Source organism: Odocoileus virginianus, chromosome 4 (genome assembly GCF_023699985.2).
Source record: "Odocoileus virginianus isolate 20LAN1187 ecotype Illinois chromosome 4, Ovbor_1.2, whole genome shotgun sequence".
NCBI classification, from domain to species: Eukaryota; Metazoa; Chordata; class Mammalia; order Artiodactyla; family Cervidae; genus Odocoileus; species Odocoileus virginianus.
Window position 1 is genome coordinate 51,736,955 of NC_069677.1, and position 12,197 is coordinate 51,749,151.

Sequence of the window (12,197 nt, forward strand, 5' to 3'; positions counted from 1 at the left end):
AAAAAAGAAGGAGAAAACCCCACAATTTCCTATGGTTTAATATAATATCTGTCCTTATTTTTCTATACGTATAGTGATAATAATTTGGTTTTCACGTGATATTATATAGAGACTGTGTATTAACATTCATGTATGAATATATTACTTACTGGTTTATGTTTAGGCTTTGTATTTTGTGTGGATTAAAGGTTATTGTCAATGTTTTGAGATAGAATTTTCAAGGAAATAAATTCTCAGTCAAAATTTTATCTGAAATCACCATCTTCCTTCTCAACTGTAATTTTTTTTTAGCTGCTTAAGAGCAAAAAAAAGCAACAATCAGTTGGTATCGGTAGAGTGGGGAAGTATGTGACGGACCAGTCACTCAGTCGTATCTGACTCTTTGCGACCCCATGGACTGTAGCCCGCCAGGTTCCTCTGTCCATGGGATTCTCCAGGCAAGAATACTGGAGTGGGTTGCCATTTCCTTCTCCAAGGTATCTCTCTGACCCAGGGATTGAACCTGGGTCTCCTGCATTACAAGGAGATTCTTTACTGTCTGAGCTACCAGGGAAGCCCCTAATAGAGTAATAACATGTTAACTGCTATGTGGGACAGAGAATAAAGAGTGATGGTCCTTGATTTCAAGGAGTTTGTAATCTAGTTGGGGCAAGGAGACCCTCCTGTGTAGCAGAATGAATGAAAATACAACAAGAGATACCAGTGGAACATGCTCTAACACCTGGTTACAGACTCTTAAGTGCTATAGGAGCTCAAAGAAGAGAGGAATCGGAGTTAGTCAAAATTTTCTAATAAGCTTCCTGGAAAAAGCAGAATTTAGAATCCAGGGATCGCACCTAACTTTCTCACTAATGTGTCTGTGCCCAGGGTCCAGGGAAAGGCCTGGAATGTAGTTCGTTTTTTTAAAATGTCAGTGCCTCTGCTTTGTGTATATGGAAATAGCGCTACTGGCCTGTGGACTCCGTGCCATTGGACAATGTGCCACTGAAGATAATTTCTAGTAGAGCCGGGAGGCCATTCCCTGTTTTATTGGGTTTTCCTAACATCTTTTACTGGAGGGTGGTTAGGTTCCAGAATACTAAGGACACAGGTCACAGTGAAGGTCATTAACTCTTGTTGCAGTTGAAGTTTTAACCTGGGCTTCATAAGCATGGAAGAAGCCAAAATGCCATACATAATATATAAAATTTGCTCAGCAAAAGTGCATTGTGTCTGGACATGAGGATGAAATTATGTGAAATATGAGAATATATATATATTTTTTTTTCCATGTAAGACCCATAATAGCAAAAGCAAAAAGCAGTAACAGAACTTTTAGAGGTTCGGAAGATATATGGTTATGGATTTTTTTTCATCTGTATTTTCTTTAAAAGTCTTAAAACAAAATCCCATTCTGAATAAAGTGGGAAAGCTAGAAGAAAAATTACAAAGCAGACCTAGCCAGACATTCAAAATGCCTTACAGATTTTGAAGCTATATTCTGGTTTTAATTTTTCATGCTATAAGACTGGTGCTGGCTTTGAGCCATGCATCCTCTCAAGCTGGAAGCCTCTTGCCAGACAGAACATCGCTGGCGGTTATTAGAGCCGCTGATGCCATCAATACATATGGGTCTCATGGACTAAATTCTCTTCCGTGGGCCTGGAGCCTAGGTAAAGAACTAACATTAGATGCATTTAAAATTTTGTGACTTGGTAACCACATTACCTAGCTTTAACAGCCATACAAAACACATAACCAAGTTTATCTGAGACACAAAATCTAGCTACAGTTTCCTGTATTGTTCACAAAATACCAAAGTAGCTTAAACATTAGCCCCACATTAGGAACCACAGTCTCCTGCTGGATTAAATGTTAATTGCAGTGACATAGAAAACAAGAACACATTGAAACTTCCTGAAATGTCAATAGAGCTATTGTTGCAGAAAGAACACTGCTTTGAGAGTTGGATTCTCAGGTGGCAGTGGCTCTGATTAGCTCTGTGTTTTTTGATGAGTGGTGTCTCATTTCTGGCCTCACTTTCCCTATCTGTAAAATGGCTAGATTTTACTAGATGATCTAAGATCCTTTCTTACTCTGAATCTATATGCTTCACATGTAATAGTTCAATGTATTTTAGGTACCTATATATATATATAGGTTTATATATTTATCATATATATATAATTCTGAAACTATGTGTATTAGTCTTGAAAAAAAGTAGGTTTCTGGTTGACAAAAAAATGCACAATATATATTTCATCAACATCTCCACCCCAAAATTGTGCTACTGAAAATTGATTAGATTTCTAGTATTTTGTTCCTGTGACTTAAAAATAATTAATGATTTTATGTTTTTCAGGTTGATTTTAGTGAATGCAACTGAGAGCATCATATAACTATCTTGTTAATTTGAAAAAAATTTGAGTGAATTTGGTGGGGAGATTGGTGTGAGTCATTTTAGATTTGAGATGCAGTGAAGACTGAGAAATAGGAAATATAGCATTACATTTTACTTTTTATTTTGGTTAGGTGTTTGGAAACATGACTTTCTCAGTGGCCAAAACACTATCACTGGGGAAAATAAAATGTTATTGCTAAGCCAAGGTCCCCGTGCATTCGTATTACCTACAAGTGTGTGATTTTCATTTCGGCCCGAGTTGAATAAATAGCCTGTGGATATCTGTTCAATAAAGTTGTGTCACATTTCTCTGACCAGGAGTTATGGCTAGACTAAATTTTCTTAAGTAAAGGATCATGCTGTGTTTGGTATGTGCATATGCGTGAGGGAGAAAAATCTAAATAAATACTTAACATCAGATTTCAGCAGATATCAATTATCTCAGAATTACATCTATTGCTGTTCTTCCCAAACTTACACTCTAGCATTTATTTATTTTGGTTCTGCTGAGTTTTCTTCTTTGGATTTTACCTGGGTAGACAAGCATGAAATGAGTTTCTCCTTGCATTTCACTAATGTCAGGAGTTCTTGAAGCTCAATATCACAGATTAGTAACAGTCCCCACTCTCGGGACTGGTAGTGGATGCTCCCTGCAAAGCCTGGGAACCCTTTGTTCCACCAGCTGCCCGAATGTTGCATGCTGCTAGTTCACAGCTGAGTCCTTCCCTAGGCATCACTTGGCCAGGGGGCCTGATCTTGTCCCCGGTGCCACCTCCTCCCTGGGCTCCATGTCCAAAAACCAGTCAAGGTGGAGCTACAACGGCCTGGCTCCCTTGCCTCAAGTTTGCACAGCTCGGAAGGATCATCCCAGCTCTCAGTTTCCTCCGGGATTCACTGGAGCAGACTGGGGCTTTGATCACAGCTGCATCACAATTCAACTTGCCTCTCTACCCAGTCACATTCCTTTCTACCTCCTGGTGTTCTGCCCCCCAGTAAGCCTTCTGCATGCTAATTCTAGCCTCAGCATCTGATTTCCTGGAACTGATCAAAGACACGGACCTTTTACCATTTAATGGCATGAATTTTCCATGTCCACACTGAATCTTAACGAAGTGAACTCTTCTGGAAATGTTAATATTCACTGTCTGGAATTTTAACACATTAAGTTCAGTGTTTGTGGTTTTCAGTCCAGGGTCTAGTTGGTGTTTAGTCACTAGGTTGTGTCCACCTCTTTGGTGACCCCATGGACTGTATGTAGTTCACCAGGCTCCTCTGACCATGGGATTTCCCGGGCAAGAATACTGGAGTGGGTTGCCATTCCCTTCTCCAGGGGGTATTCCTGACCCAGGAATCGAACCTGAGTCTCCTGCATTGGCTAGTAACTTTTTGGAAAAAAATGTGATTTTATGATTCTGGAGTAAAAATTACTCCTTTTGATTATTGCAAATATCCTTAAAACCTCATTTCCTCTCTTGAGGAAATATTGAAGCAGTCTTCAAAAAATTGCAAGATACTTCTCAATGTGATAATCCCTGCTGCTTTTTGTAGTGTTGCTATATGATTTATCCACTAGCCTTTTTCATCTTTATTAGAAGAAAAAATTAAAATGCTTGATATTAGTTTCATAAGAGAAAAAATGTAGCTGAACCACACACACAACTGTTTTTTTCTTATGACTAATAATTTTTTCATGGTTGTGACTCAAATCACAACCATGAAAAGCAATGAAAAATTTAAAGAGACAGCCTAATTCATGCTAATTATACCAGTCCACACACCTATACCTTGTGCTTTGTATGAAAAGACAATTTTTGGAAATATTTAGGAATTTTTTTGGAGGGGGTCATAATTGATCTAGAAACTTTTTCCCACCTCTTAACAAAGTCAAAAGAGATAATCAACTGAGATTCTTGATTTGTGCCTTTTAGAGAAAATGTTGGGTTTTTAGTAGTAGTATCTCTTGCTAGTTTTAGAAATTAGCAAACAAAGTAGATTTTATATACAAGTGATGCCTAGAAATTTTGATTGATGTACATTTTTTGTTAATTGAGTTTCATGAGCTGTTTATTTTGGAAATTAATCTCTTTTCTTCTCCTTTTAAAAAATTTAATTTAGTTATTTCTAATTGAAGGATAATTGCTTTATAGCATTGTGTTGGTTTCTATCAAACATCAACATGAATCAGCCATAGGTATACCTATGTCTTCTCCCTCCTGAATCTCCGTCCCACCTCCCTCCCCATCCCACCCTTCCAGATTGTTACAGAGCCCTAGTTTGAGTTCCCTGAGTCATTAATAAACATGACAAACAGAAATTTTATTTCTCTGGTAAATAGAGGAATTCATAATTTTGTAATATCTTTTATGAAACAAAATTATGACTCTTCAGTACTGAAACCAAGGTACATTTGAAAATTTATTTTAGGCTGAAGCTCTCCAAATTTTTGTGCATGGAATGTAATACTTGACATTTTAAACTCTGGCTTATACCAAGCCCAGCATGTTCATAGCCCAATGCAGCATGCATACTGGATGCTCTCCTTTATCAGATGCCAGCTGTCTGAGTGGATTGATATTGAGAGGGTCATGAGTTGTTTGAGCTGGGGCAAGGGAACACTGAATCATTAGCATCTACTGTGAAGGCTATTTCCAGCAAGCGCCTGCCCTCTGCCAACATGGAACTAGCAGCAGAGAGACATCATGGCTATGGACATGGTGAAATAGAGCCAGTGAGACACATGCTATTTATAAAGGTTAGAGAATAGTCTTGTTAAAAAAAAAAAAAAAAAGTTACACAACCTGTCTGGAAGCTCATTCTCTTCCATCCTTGTCTTTCTACTTGAGTGTCAAGGTAAAGAAGATTCTGAGTAGACATTTCAAAAATGATTTCTGATTGGTCAAACCTTTTCTCTGGGGCTAATTCTGGCTCTTCCAAATTTTACTTCTGTCTCTCAAAGCCAACAAAGGAAAAAACAAACATAGAAACAAATTGCACTAATGCTGACATTTAAGGGACTAAAATGTCCTTTGAAACACCTAAGCACAAATATAATGTATAAATGGAGAATTGTGGAATATCTGTCAGGTTTACAAAGTATTATCAAGTCATTATTAACATTTGGAGTAGGAGTTGTGGTCTGTGGCTATTCTCTTGATGAAATCTGATGTTTCTAAACTGACTTGGTCATCATTAGGTAAGGTAGTATCTTTTACCTTTTTTGCTTTAGGAAAGGTTTGGGGCCCCAGAAAGAGAGAGTGAGTGCTTACAATCATTTAAATAAATTTGGGAAATTCTTGGTTACATTGGTTTCTTTACTATAGAACTTCTTAGAGTCTTTTATATGAAAATGTTTTATGAGTCTTCAAGAAAACGATGACATATGCCAACACTTTTCTAAGTTGTTTGATCATAAAATCTTTTTTGTGTGTATACCATTCATTCATATGTATAAGAAGCATTTCTGGATCAGTTTCAGCAATGCTGACCTATAGTTTTGTTTTTGATTATATATTTTTTAAAGCTTTTCTAGCTTTGTAAAATAAATCTGGAAGCTTTAATTTTCTTTCCTCCAATGCTTTGAAAGTCACTAAAATAATGCAAATAATTTGCACCTCTTTCAGTTTCTTTTCTGGTAAGATGGGCCAGACAACAAAAATCAGCTGCCAGGGGTGGCTTCTCCAACCTAATAGATCCCATATTTAAGGATCAATGAGAATTATTTATTAAGCAACAGTGACTTTCTTTTCTTCTTTTTTGAAAATAACTATCTTGAGCAACATAGTTGCTTTTCATTACCTAACCAACAAACAAACAATTCAGAGGATGCAAGGAGATGAAATATTTATGACGATGTGAGTGCACTGGGCTCTCGGCCACCACCCTTGTTCCTCATGGAGGGGTGCTGCCCTCTGGCCTCAGCTGTCCATGTGAAAGCAGGACTCTGTTCGGCTGGAGAAGCCACGCCTGGGAGCTCACTGTCTGATACCATCTCCTGTATTGAGGGAGTGTAGGTGGGTTCTCAGCAGTTTATACTAAAAATGTGCATTTCTATTTTACATCATGTTACTTAGACCCATGTTCTGGGTTCCAGATTTACAATTTTTTGAGTGCCACTGAGGTCTCTGCTTTTTAACAAACACTGTCTAGGTTTGTCATAGCTTTCATTCCAAGGAGCAAGCGTCTTTTAATATCATGGCTGCAGTCACCATCTGCAGTGATTTTGGAGCCCAAGAAAATATGTCACTGTTTCCATTGTTTCGCCTTCTATTTGCCATGAAGTGATGGGATTGGATGTTATGATCTTTGTCTTTTGAATGATGGGTTTTAAGCCAACATTTTTACTCTCTTCTTCCACTTTCATCAAGAATCTCTTTAGTTTCTCTTTACTTTCTACCGTAAGGATGGTGTCATCTGCATATCTGAGGTTATTGATATTTCTCCCAGAAATCTTGATTCCAGCTTGTGCTTCATTCAGCCTGGCATTTCACATGTACTCTGTATATAAGTTAAATAAGCAGGGTGACAATATACAGGCTTGACATACTCCTTTCCCAATTTGAACGAATTCGTTGTCCCATGTCTGATTCTAACTGTTGCTTCCTGACCTGCATACAGGTTTCGCAGGAGGCAGGTAAGGTGGTCTGGTATTCCCATCTCTTCAAGAATTTTCCACTGTTTGTTGTGATCACACAGTTCAAAGGTTTTAGTGTAGCATAAAGCAGAAGTAGATGTTTTTCTGGAACTCCCTTGCTTTTTCAATGATCCAACGGATGTTGGCAATCTGATCTTTGGTTCCTCTGCCTTTTTCTAAATCCAGCTTCAACATCTGGAAGTTCATGGTTCACATACTGTTGAAGCCTGGCTTGGAGAATTTTGAGTATTACTTTGATAGCGCGTGAGATGAGTGCAATTGTGTGGTGGTTTGAACATTCTTTGGCATTGCCTTTCTTTGGGATTGGAATGAAAACTGACCTTTTCCAGTCCTGTGGCCACTGCTGAGTTTTCCAAATTTGCTAGCATAGTAAGTACAGCACTTTAACAGCATAATTTTTTAGGATTTGAAATAGCTTAGCTGGAATTCTGGGTTTCCCTGGTAGCTCAGCTGGTAAAAAATCTGCCTGCAATGCAGGAGACCCTGGTTCAATTCCTGGGCCAGGAGGATCCCCTGAAGAAGGGATAGGCTACTCATTCAAGTATTCTTGGGCTTCCCTGGTGGCTTAGATGGTAAAGAATTGTCTGCAATGTGGGAGACCTGGGTTCGATCCCTGGATTGAAAAGATATCCTGGAGGAGGGCATGGCAACCCACTCCAGTATTCTTGCCTGGAGACTCTCCACAGACAGAGGAGCTTGGCAGGCTCCATGGGGTTGCAAAGGGTCGGACATGACTGAGTGACTAAGCACAGAGCATAGCTGGAATTCTGTCACCTCCACTAGCTTTGTTTGTAGTGATGCTTCCCTAGGTCCACTTGACTTTGCACTCCAAGATATCTGGCTCTGAGTGAGTGATCACACCATCATGGTCATCTGAGTCATAATGATCTCTTTTGTATAGTTCTGTGTGTTATTGCCACCTCTTCTTCATATCTTCTGTTTCTGTTAGGTCGATACTGTTCCTGTCCATTATTGTGCCCATCTTTGCAAGAAATGTTCCCTTGGTATCTCTAATTTTCTTGAAGAGATCGCGTGTCTTTCCCCTTCTATTGTTTTCCTCTATTTCTTTGCATTGATCACTGAGGAAGCCTTTCTTATCTCTCCTTGCTATTCTTTGGAGCTCACATTCAGATAGGTATATCTTTCCTGTTCTCCTTTGTCTTTAACTTCTCTTCTTTTCTTGGCTATTTGTAAGACCTCCTCAGACAATCATTTTGCCTTTTGCATTTCTTTTTTCTTGGGAATGGTTTTGATCACCACCTCTTGTGCAGTGTTAAAACCTCCATCCATAGTTGGACAGGCACTCTGTCTATCAGATCTAATCCCTTGAATCTATTTGTCACTTGCACTGTGTAATTGTAAGGGACTTGATTTCAGCCTTACCTAAATGGCCTAGTGGTTTTCTCTACTTCAGTTTAAGTCTGAATTTTGCAATAAGGAGTTCATGATCTGAGCCACAGTCAGCTCCTTGTTTTTATGACTGTATAGAGCTTCTCCATCTTTGGCTGCAAAGAATATAATCAGCCTGATTTCAGTGTTGACCGTCTGGTGATGCCCATGTGTAGAGTCTTCTCTTGTGTTGTTGGAAGAGGGTGTTTGCTATGACCAGTGCGTTCTCTTGGCAGAACTCTGTTAGCCTTTGCTTGGCTTCAGTTTGTACTTTAAGACCAAACTCACCCATTACTCCAGGTATCTCTTGACTTCCTACTTTTGCGTTCCTGTCCCCTATGATGGAAAGGACATCTATTTTTGGTGTCAGTTCTAGAAGGTCTTGTAGGTATTCACAGAATTGTTCAGCTTTAGCTTCTTTGGCATTACTGGTTGGGGCATAGACTTGGATTACTGTGATATTGAGTAGTTAGCCTGATCATTAATGTCCAATGCTTTAACCAGTCATGCCTGTGTAATGAACTAACGAGAACTTCACAAAAACCCTGAACGATGGAGTTCAAAGACCTTCCAGGCTAGTGAACACATCCTGTGCTGAGACGATGGGGCACCCGAGGGAGGGACTGGAAACTCCATTCTGCCTGTTGCACTTCGCCCTTGCACCTTTTCCACTTGGCTGCTCCCCAGTTATAAGACTTATGATAAACCAGTCATAGTAAGTAAATGGCTTTCCTGAAATCTGAAAAAATGAGCAAACCTGAAGGTCCTGGGAACCCTCGATTTATAGCCAGTTAATCAGGAGGACAGGAAGGGCCAGGCTTGCGATTAGTGTCTGAAGCGGGTTTAGTCCAGTACGACCAAGCCCTCAGCCTGTGGGGTCTATACTAACTCCAGGTAGTGAGTGTCAGACCTGAATTGTAAGGCACAGTGTTAGAGGATTGGTTGGTGTGGGAAAAACCCTCACACATTTGGTGTCCAAGGTGTTCTGAGAATAGAAACCGATCATGGTAATAGTAATAGCTATCGTTTACTAAGTGCCAGATATTTTGCCAATGCTCATCATATACTGTTTCCAGTTCCAATGATCTTGTAAGATCATTTTCTTGGCACCATTTTACAGAGGAGAAAAACCAAGACTTAATTACTCAGCGAAGGATATATTTCTAATAAAGTGGGTTTTCAGATCTTTCAGACTCCCAATCCCTGCCTCCCCTCCTCTTCTCACCTGTACTAGGATACTACATGCCTCTATAACCATATAAAATCTACTGTGGCTGATTTATTCAATAAAGACAACTGAGTGCTGCCTGAGGTGCCACTATTCTGCAGGCCTCTGTGAGCAAGAACATACAGAAGGAGAAGGAGAATAATAGTAATAGGAGCAAATGCTTAATTGGTTTTTACAAAATAGAAATATAAGGATTGCTCTGTAAGTTGTCCAAGGCCACATAGCTAATAAATGGCAGAGCCATTGCTGAAACCCAGGACATCTGACTCCAAAACTGAACTGCCTCTTGTGAATATGCAATCATTTATATCAATGTATTTCAGTCTAATTTGGAAACAAACACATATGATACAGCCAAAGAACTATTATTTCATAGTGCTCATACAAATTTGAAACCATCAGTTTATAAACTTCAAGGGGTTCAAGATAGAAAAATATCTTTATGGATTTCACATGCTATATTCAGTAGTTACAGTATGCTCCAGTTGCTAAAAAAGATCATTTCACTTACTAATTGGTTTTTAACGTGGTTGAACCCATTCTTGTTCAGTAATTTTTGGTCGTTATCTGATTGAAATTCTCTGAAGAAAAGAAACTCCCATCAAGACTATTCCTGCTTTTACTAATCTCAAAAAGACAAGGACCATGAAGATCACATATAAGCCTCTGAACAGAATATAATAGCTTTGGTGAAATGCAGTTGGCTCATTTAGACATTGTTCTGCTCAAAATAGCCTAGATGGACTGAATGGAATTTATTGCATTACTAATGTTCTAAAGGCAGATTTCCCAGTAGTAATTTACTCATAAAACTACTTTAACAAAAGGCTATTTGATAGCATAGAATAAACTGGAATTCATTTTTATAGCCAGAGATTTCCAAACCATAAATACTTCCATTCCTGTAAGCAAACACCTCAGAAATATTTGTGACCACCTCTGTGGTCACACTTTTACCACCTCTGTGATGGAATACAGCAATTTCGTCATGATTGCATTCTATCTCTACCTGTATACTGGTGATGGACTCCTTAGCATATCATATGTAATCCATTAGTGAGAGGAACTTTGGCTTTCAGAAAGGAATGAAGAGAAAAATATCATATAGAAGTTGTTGAAACTGGTTATTTTTGAACAATATGTTATTCACAGCAAACTAAATCCAACAGTTAATTTCAGAACAGTGTCAATATTGGCAGTTGAAAAGATGATTGCCTAGTAATTTAATTTACCTGCTGATGGTACTCAAATTTATTTTTCTACCTAATAGAAATAAACATTCAACTGGGAATTGGGCTTGGAAAATTCCAGATTGCTGACATTTGGGGTATGGTGGGAAACTCATAATTTTTAAGTCTTTTCTTTTCCTTTTTTAAAGGAAGCCTATGGAAGTAACTGCTTTAAAAATATCTCTTTAAAGATGGCAAAAGGTCGAATTAAAATATTACGCTGTCGATCATTGTCACTATTTTGTCTCTCTTCCTTGTTAGAATGGTAGATAGAAAAAACCAATTTTGATTTTACATGAATCTTAAAAGAATAATATTATTTGCCTAAATGTTGCATGCTTTTTATTTTAAAATCCAAGCAATTAAAAAATTCACAGAAAGGACATCTTTTTTCTTTTTTTAAAAAAAAGGAAATCTTAAAAAATGAATTAGAAAAGAAACAAATGATGTTAGCTAATATAAGAGTATGACAAGTCTAAGATATGAAATAAATATGAGTAATATATACACTTTTGTTTTAGAAACAGTGCTTAAAAATCTGGTTAGTCAACAATCAAATCTTACTATATAGTGTGACATGCATTGTTAAAAAATAAAATTTGTAGATGCCCTTGAATTAAATGTTAGTTTCAGATTCTTCTAGTTATAATTTTTAAAAGGAAATATTGCTTTTCATTAATACAAGTTTCTTCATATAAACTGTTATTAATTTATTGTTAATAGAAGTACCTATGAGCAAAATATCTTGTTAGTCACAAACATAACCAGACGTGATGGCAGAGATGGGTAGGTACTCATCAAACTTACTTCCACTTTTTGAACACATAGCTAGGTTACATTTCCTGGGCTCCTTTGGGATTAGATACAGGCATGAGATGGAGTTTTAGCCAATGGAATGTAGGGAGACTGACCTATGTTCACCTTTGGTTGGGTGGTTGGTTTAGTCACTAAGTTGTGTTCTCTTTAGGGAGAACCCAAAAGGTCTCCTTTGTATTTCTGTAAAGCCTCTTTTTCTGTATGTGCCTCCCAAAAAGATGTGGTAGAAGATTTCTAAGCCTCAGGGGTACATGACTATAATTACAGAGATAATATGCCTGTAAGGAGCAGAGACCCCCACCAGCAATCCACATTGAATTATTACAGAGGCAGTAAACCTTTGCTGTGGCAAGTTGCAGGGACAGAGGGATTTTTTGTTTTGTTTCGTTCTTGTAGGTAGTTTTATTTTTTAATTTTTTAACAGCTCTTTTCTTACCCTATGCCAAGTTTTCTCTACTTTGCACTATTAACTTATTGGATGAGGTAAATCTTTGCTGTGGGGGC